We start from the raw sequence: 9,243 nt of genomic DNA on the forward strand, positions 1-9,243 counted from the left end.
TCATGAGTGTCACGGATCATCACATTCATCAAGTTGAAGTACAACGTATATCTTGGAATAAGAATAAAAGAGAATTGAATAGAAAGTAATAGTAATTGTATTGAAACTTGAGGTACAGCAGAGCTCCACACCCTTAATCTATGGGGTGCAGAAACTCCACTGTTGCAAATACATAAGTGAAAGGTTCAGGCATGGCCGAATGGCCAGCCCCCTGAATGATCAAAATACCGAATGATTAAAGACTAAAACAGTCAAAGATTAAACTGTCAAAAGATGTCTAATACAATAGTAACTTATCCTATTTATACTAGACTAGCTACTAGGGTTTACATGAGTAAGTAATTGATGCATAAATCCACTTCTGGGGCCCACTTGGTGTATGTTTGGGTTGAGCTTGATCTATCCACGAGTTGAGGCTTCTATTGGAGTTGAACTCCAAGTTATAGTGTGTTTTGGGCGTTCAACTCCGGATCATGACGTGTTTCTGGCGTTTAACTCTAGACAGCAGCATGTACTTGGCGTTCAACGCCATGTTACGTCGTCAATCTCCGAATAAAGTATGAACTATTATATATTGATGGAAAGCTCTAGATGTCTACTTTCCAATGCCGTTGAGAGCGCGCCAATTGGAGTTCTGTAGTTCCAAAAAATTCATTTCGAGTGCAGGGAGGTCAGATTCCAACAGTATCAGCAGTTCTTTTGTCAGCCTTTTTCAGAGTTTTGCTCAAGTCCCTCAATTTCGGCCAGAAATTACCTGAAATCACAGAAAAACACACAAACTCATAGTAAAGTCCAGAAATGTGAATTTAACATAAAAACTAATGAAAACATCCCTAAAAGTAGCTTGAACTTACTAAAAACTACCTAAAAACAATGCCAAAAAGCGTATAAATTATCCGCTCATCACAACACCAAACTTAAATTGTTGCTTGTCCCCAAGCAACTAAAAATCAATTAGGATAAAAAGAAGAGAATATACTATAAATTCCAGAATATCAATGAATATTAATTATAATTAGATGAGCGGGACTTGTAGCTTTTTGCTTCTGAACAGTTTTGGCATCTCACTTTTTCCTTTGAAGTTCAGAGTGATTGGCGTCTCTAGGAACTCAGAGTTCAGATAGTGTTATTGACTTTCCTAGTTAAGCATGTTGATTCTTTAACACAGCTACTTATGAGTCTTGGCCATGGCCCTAAGCACTTTGTTTTCCAGTATTACCACCGGATACATAAATGCCACAGACACATAACTGGGTGAACCTTTTCAGATTGTGACTCAGCTTTGCTAGAGTCCCCAGTTAGTGGTGTCCAGAGCTCTTAAGCACACTCTTTTTGCTTTGGATGACGACTTTAACCACTCAGTCTCAAGCTTTTCACTTGGACCTTCATGACACAAGCACATGGTTAGGGACAACTTGATTTAGCCGCTTAGACCTGAATTTTATTTCCTTGGGCCCTCCTATCCATTGATGCTCAAAGCCTTGGATCCTTTTTACCCTTGCCTTTTGGTTTTAAGGGCTATTGGCTTTTTCTGCTTGCTTTTTCTTTTTTTTCTTTCTATTTTTTTTCGCCACTTTCTTCTCTTTTTTTTTCGCAAGCTTCTTCTTTTTCACTGGTTTTTCTTGCTTCAAGAATCAATTTTATGATTTTTCAGATTATCAATAACATTTCTCTTTGTTCATCATTCTTTCAAGAGCCAACAATTTTAACATTCATAAACAACAAGATCAAAAATATGCACTGTTCAAGCATTCATTCAGAAAACAAAAAGTATTGTCACCACATCAATATAATTAAATTAAATTCAAGGATAAATTCGAAATTCATGTACTTCTTGTTCTTTTGAATTAAAACATTTTTCATTTAAGAGAGGTGAATGATTAATGGATTTTATTCATAACTTTAAGACATAGTTACTACATACTAATGATCATGAAGTAGAGACACAAAATATAAATAGACATATAACATAAAAACCGAAAAGCAGAAAGAAATAAGAACAAGGAATGAATCCACCTTTAGTGGCGTCTTCTTCTTGAAGGACCAACAATGTCCTTAAGCTCTTCTATGTCCCTTCCTTGCCTTTGTTGCTCCTCCCTCATTGCTCTTTGATCTTCTCTTATTTCATGGAGAATGATGGAGTGCTCTTGATGTTCCACCCTTAATTGTTCCACATTGTAGCTCAAATCTTCTAAGGAAGTGTTGAGTTGTTCCCAATAGTTGTTGGGAGGAAAGTGCATCCCTTGAGGCATCTCAGGGATTTCTTGATGATGAGCTTCCTCATGCATCTCTTGAGAACCGTGAAGGGTCTCTCTTGCTTGCTCCATCATCTTCTTGGTGATGGGCTTATCCTCTTCAATGAGGATGTCTCCTTCTATGATAACTCCAGCTGAGTAACATAGATGGCAAATAAGGTGAGGAAAAGCTAGCCTTGCCATGGTGGAGGGCTTGTCGGCTATTTTGTAGATTTCATTGGAGATGACCTCATGAACTTCTACTTCCTCTCTAATCATGATGCTATGAATCATGATGGCCCGATCCACAGTAACTTCAGATCAGTTGCTAGTGGGAATGATGGAGCGTTGAATGAACTCCAACCATCCTCTAGCCATAGGCTTGAGGTCCAGTTTTCTTAGTTGAACTGGCTTGCCTTTGGAGTCTCTCTTCCATTGAGCTCCTTCCACACATATGTCCGTAAGGACTTGGTCCAACCTTTGAATAAAGTTGACCCTTCTAGTGTAAGGGCATTCATCTCCTTGCATCATGGGCAAGTGGAATGCCAACCTCACATTTTCTGGACTAAAATCTAAGTATTTCCCCCGAACCATTGTGAGATAATTCTTTGGACTCGGGTTCATACTTTGATCATGGTTCCTAGTGATCCATGCATTGGCATAGAACTCTTGAACCATTAAGATTCCAACTTGTTGCATGGGGTTGGTTAGGACTTCCCAACCTCTTCTTCGGATTTCATGTCGGATCTCCGGATACTCATTTTTCTTGAGCTTGAAAGGGACCTCAGGGATCACCTTCTTCTTTGCCACAACATCATAGAAGTGGTCTTGATGGCTTTTGGAGATGAATCTTTCCATCTCCCATGACTCGGAGGTGGAAGCTTTTGTCTTCCCTTTTCCTTTTCTAGAGGATTCTCCGGCCTTAGGTGCCATTGATGGTAATGGAAAAACAAAAAAGCTTATGCTTTTACCACACCAAACTTAAAATATTGCTCGCCCTCGAGCAAGAGAAGAAAGAAGAGAAGAAGAAGAAGAAAATGGAGGAGAGTGAGGGGAGATGGATTCGGCCAAGGTATAGTAGAAGGGGTAGTGTTGTGTGAAAATGAAGTAGAATGAAAGGGTATATATAGGGAAAGGGGAGAGGGTAGGTTCGGCCATTTAGGGTGGGATTGGGTGGGAAAGAAAATTTGAATTTGGAAGGTAGGTGGGGTTTATGGGGAAGAGTGGATGGTTATGAATGGTGAAGAGGGTAATTGGAAAGAGAGATTGAGGTGATTGGTGAAGGGTTTTGGGAAGTGTGACATGGGGAAGAGTAAAATAGGATTATGAGGTAAGGTGGGAATATAGTAGGTGGGGATCCTGTGGGGTCCACAGATCCTGAGGTGATCCTGTGGGGTCCACAGATCCTGAGGTGTCAAGGAATTCCATCCCTGCACCAAATAGGCATGTAAAATGCCTTTGCACACCATTCTGGCGTTTAAACGCCCATTGGTGCACGTTCTGGGCATTCAACGCCCACATGTAACATGTTTCTGGCGTTGAACGCCAGTTTCATGCTTGTTACTGGCGTTCAGCGCCAGCTTTTCTTCTAGGCACATTCCTGGCGTTCAAACGCCAGAATGTTGCTTGTTTCTGGCGTTCAGTGCCAGATTCATGCTCTGTTCTGGCGTTGAACGCCAGCCAGATGCTCCTTACTAGCGTTGAACGCCAGTCTGTGCTTCCTCCAAGGTGTGATTTTTTTTTCTGCTGTTTTTAATTCTGTTTTTAATTTTTATATTTTTTTTTCGTGACTCCACATGATCATGTACCTAATAAAACACAAAATAACAATAAAATAGAATAAAATAAAAATTAGATAAATAAAATTGGGTTGCCTCCCAACAAGCGCTTCTTTAATGTCAATAGCTTGGCAGTGGGCTCTCATGGAGCCACAAAGGTGATCAGGTCAATGTTGTATAGTCCCAACACCAAACTTAGAGTTTGGATAAGGGGTCTTAACACCAAACTTAGAGTTTGGTTGTGGCCTCCCAACACCAAACTTAGAGTTTGACTGTGGGGGCTCTCTTTGACTATGAACTGAGAGAAGCTCTTCATGCTTACTCTCTTTTGTCACAGAGGGATGGCCCTGTGCCTTAAACACAAGGTAGTCCCCATTCAATTGAAGGACTAATTCACCTCTGTTGACATCTATGACAGCTCTTGCTGTGGCTAGGAAAGGTCTTCCAAGGATGATGCAATCATCCTCTTCCTTCCTAGTTTCTAAGATTATGAAATCAGCAGGGATGTAAAGGCCTTTAACCTTTACTAACACGTCCTCTACTATTCCATAAGCTTGTCTCAATGACTTGTCTGCCAGTTGTAATGAGAACAATGCAGGTTGTACCTCAATGATTCCCAGCTTCTCCATTACAGAGAGTGGCATAAGATTTATCCCTGACCCCAGATCACATAGAGCTTTTTCAAAGGTCATGGTGCCTATGGTACAAGGTATTAAGAACTTGCCAGGATCTTGTCTCTTTTGAGGTAAAATTTTCTGAATCCAGGTATCTAGTTCATTAATGAGCAAGGGAGGTTCACTTTCTCAAGTCTCATTACCAAACAGCTTGGCATTCAGCTTCATGATAGCTCCTAAATATTGAGCAACTTGCTCTCCAGTCACATCTTCATCCTCTTCAGATGAAGAATAGTCTTCAGAGCTCATGAATGGCAGAAGGAGATTTAATGGAATCTCTATGGTCTCTATTTGAGCCTCAGATTCCTTTGGATTCTTAATAGGAAACTCCTTCTTATTTGAGAGACGTCCCAGGAGGTCTTCCTCACTAGGATTTTCGTCCTCCTCCTCCCTTATGCATTCGGCCATATTGATTAAATCAATGGCCTTGCACTCTCCTTTTGGATTCTCTTTTGTATTGCTTGGGAGAATACTGGGAGGAGTTTCAATGACTTTCTTACTCAGCTGGCCCACTTGTGCCTCCAGATTTCTGATGGAGGATCTTATTTCACTCATGAAACTGAAAGTGGCCTTTGACAGCTCAGAGATTAAATTGGCTAAATTAGAAGTATTTTGATCAGAATTCTCTGTCTGCTGCTGAGAAGATGATGGAAAAGGCTTGTTATTACTGAGCCTATTTCTTCCACCATTATTAAAGCCTTGTTGAGGCTTTTGTTAATCCTTCCATGAGAAATTTAGATGATTTCTCCATGATGAATTATAGGTGTTTCCATAAGGTTCACCCATGTAATTTACCTCTGCTATTGTAGGGTTCTCAGGATCATAAGCTTCTTCAGAAGCTGCCTCTTTAGTACTGTTGGATGCATTTTGCCATCCATTCAGACTTTGAGAGATCATGTTGACTTGTTGAGTCAACACTTTGTTCTGAGCCAATATGGCATTCAGAGCATCAATTTTAAGAACTCCTTTCCTCTGAGGTGTCCCATTATTCACGGAATTCCTCTCAGAAGTGTACATGAATTGGTTATTTGCAACCATGTCAATGAGTTCTTGAGCTTCTGCAGGTGTTTTCTTTAGGTGAATGGATCCACCTGCAGAATGGTCCAATGACATTTTCGAAAACTCAGATAGACCATAATAGAATATATCTAATATGGTCCATTCTGAAAACATGTCAGATGGACACCTTTTGGTCAACTGCTTGTATCTTTCCCAAGCTTCATAGAGGGATTCACCATCTTTTTGTTTGAAGGTCTGAACATCCACTCTATGCTTGCTCAGCTTTTGAGGAGGAAAGAATTTATCCAAGAAGGCAGTGACTAGCTTATCCCAGGAGTCCAGGCTATCCTTAGGTTGTGAATCCAACCATATTCTAGTTCTGTCTCTTACAGCAAAAGGGAAAAGCATGAGTCTGTAGACTTCAGGATCAACTCCATTCGTCTTTACAGTCTCACAGATCTGCAAGAACTCAGTTAAAAACTGATAAGGATCTTCAGATGGAAGTCCATTAAACTTGCAGTTTTGTTGCATTAAGGCAACTAGCTAAGGCTTCAGCTTAAAGTTATTGGCTCCAATGGCAGGAATGGAGATGCTTCTTCCATCAAACTTGGACGTTGGCTTGGTAAAGTCACCAAGCATCCTTCTTGCATTCTCATTATTGGGTTCGGATTTTTAGATGAAGAGAGGTGAAGAGAAGTGTTAGTAAATAAATAATTAAATAGAATAAGAAAAGAGAGGGAGAATTTCGAAAATAATTTTAAAGAAGGTGTTAGTAATTTTCGAAAATTAGAGATAAGATAAGATTAAAATTAGAATTTAAAACAAAAAAGAATTTTTGAAAAAGAGATAAGATATTTTCGAAAATTAGAGAGGGAAAAGTAGTTAGGTGGTTTTGAAAAAGATAAGAAACAAACACAAAGTCAAAATGTTAGTTGAAAAAGATATTAAAATTTTGAAAAGATTAGAGGATAGGAAGTTAGATGAGATATTTTGAAATCAAATTTTTGAAAAAGATAAAATTTTTGAAAAAAGATAAGATAAAAGATAAAAAGATTTAATTCAAAAAATTTTTAAAATTACTTACTTCACTAACAAGAAACTACAAGATAAGATTCTAGAACTTAAAGATTGAACCTTTCTTAACAAGAAAGTAACAAAGTTTGATATAAAGATAAGAAAAAGAGTTTGAAAATATTTTGAAAAAGATTTTTGAAATTTTCGAAAAATAGAAAAAAATGAAAAAGATATAATTTTTTTTGAAAAAGATTTTGAAAAGATAAGATTTTTTTAAAATTGAAAATTTGACTTGACTTATAAGAAACAACTAATTTTGAAATTTTTTGACTAAGTAAACTCAAATTTTCAAAAATTATGAGAAAAATAAGGAAAAGATATTTTTTTGATTTTTGAATTTTTAATTATGAGAGAGAAAAACACAAACATGACCCAAAACATGAAAATTTTGGATCAAAACACAAGATGCATGCAAGAATACTATGAATGTCAAGATGAACACCAAGAACACTTTGAAGATCATGATGAACATCAAGAACATATTTTTGAAAATTTTTTGATGCAAAGAAAACATGCAAGACACCAAACTTTGAAATCTTTAATGCATGGACTCTAACAAACGAAAAATGCATATGAAAAACCACAAACAACACAAAACAAGAAAACATCAAGATCAAACAAGAGGACTTACCAAGAACAACTTGAAGATCATGAAGAACACTATGAATGCATGAATTTTCGAAAAATGCAAGAAAAAATTTTTAAAGCATGCAATTGACACCAAACTTAAAAATTGACTCAAGACTCAACAAGAAACACAAAATATTTTTGAGTTTTATGATTTTATTAATTTTTTTTGGATTTTTGTATATAATTTTCGAAAACAAAGTTTGGAAAAACGAAAAAGAAAAGAAAATTTTGAAAAAGATTTTTGAAAAGTTTTTGAAAAGAAAATTACCTAATCTGAGCAACAAGATGAACCGTCAGTTGTCCATACTTGAACAATCCCCGGCAACGGCGCCAAAAACTTGGTGGACGAAATTGTGATACAAGAGTTCCAGGCACTGTTAGAGAAGCTCACAACTCCGTTCAACTTAACCAGCAAGTGTACTGGGTCATCCAAGTAATACCTTACGTGAGTAAGGGTCGATCCCACAGAGATTGTTGGTATGAAGCAAGCTATGGTCACCTTGTAAATCTCAGTTAGGCAGATTAATTGGTTATAGGTTTCGAAAATTAATAATAATTGGAAAATAAAAAGGGGTAGAAATACTTATGTAAATCAATAGTGAAAATTTCAGACAGGCGCATGGAGATGCTGTGCTCCTCTTGAATCTCTACTTTCTTATTACATTCATTCAATCCTTCTTACTCCTTTCCATGGCAAGCTGTATGTAGAGCATCACCATCATCAATGGCTACTTTTAATCCTCTCGGGAAAATGGTCCTATGCGCTGTCACTGCACGGCTAATCATCTGGAGGCATCACCCTTGACAATGGCTACATCCCATCCTCTCAGTGAAAATGGTCCAGATGCTCTGTCACAGCACGGCTAATCATCTGTCGGTTCTCAATTAGGTTGGAATAGAATCCCTTGATTCTTTTGTGTTTGTCATCACGCCCAGCCTTCAGGAGTTTGAAGCTCGTCACAGTCATTCAATACCGGAATCCTACTCGGAATACCACAGACAAGGTTAGACTTTCCGGATTCCCGGGATCCTACTCGGAATACCACAGACAAGGTTAGACTTTCCGGATCCCCATGAATTCTGCCATCTATCTAGCTTACACCACGAAGATTTTGTTGGGGAATCTAAGAGATATGCGCCCGGCCTAGAGTAAAACGGAAGTGGTTGTCAATCACGCGCGTTCATAGGTGAGAATGATGATGAGTGTCACGGATCATCACATTCATCAAGTTGAAGTACAACGTATATCTTGGAATAAGAATAAAAGAGAATTGAATAGAAAGTAATAGTAATTGTATTGAAACTTGAGGTACAGCAGAGCTCCACACCCTTAATCTATGGTGTGCAGAAACTCCACTGTTGCAAATACATAAGTGAAAGGTTCAGGCATGGCCGAATGGCCAGCCTCCTGAATGATCAAAAGACCGAACTAAAACAGTCAAAGATTAAACTGTCAAAAGATGTCTAATACAATAGTAACTTATCCTATTTATACTAGACTAGCTACTAGGGTTTACATGAGTAAGTAATTGATGCATAAATCCACTTCTGGGGCCCACTTGGTGTATGTTTGGGTTGAGCTTGATCTATCCACGAGCTGAGGCTTCTATTGGAGTTGAACTCCAAGTTATAGCGTGTTTTGGGCGTTCAACTCCGGATCATGACGTGTTTCTGGCGTTTAACTCCAGACAGCAGCATGTACTTGGCGTTCAACGCCAAGTTAGGTCGTCAATTTCCGAATAAAGTATGGACTATTATATATTGCTGGAAAGCTCTGGATGTCTACTTTCCAACTACGTTGAGAGCGAGCCAATTGGAGTTCTGTAGTTCCATAAAATCCATTTCGAGTGTAGG

At 38.4% G+C, this 9,243-nt stretch overlaps 1 non-coding gene across 1 annotated transcript; it reads left to right on the forward strand.

Annotated features, from left to right (window-relative positions):
- Positions 1-5,854: 5,854 nt before the first annotated feature.
- Positions 5,855-5,960, forward strand: LOC112714421 (small nucleolar RNA R71). The gene has a single exon (XR_003159242.1). It is a non-coding gene; the product is annotated as a small nucleolar RNA R71 (small nucleolar RNA).
- Positions 5,961-9,243: the final 3,283 nt, after the last annotated feature.

Source organism: Arachis hypogaea, chromosome 1, assembly GCF_003086295.3.
Source record: "Arachis hypogaea cultivar Tifrunner chromosome 1, arahy.Tifrunner.gnm2.J5K5, whole genome shotgun sequence".
Taxonomy (NCBI): Eukaryota; Viridiplantae; Streptophyta; class Magnoliopsida; order Fabales; family Fabaceae; genus Arachis; species Arachis hypogaea.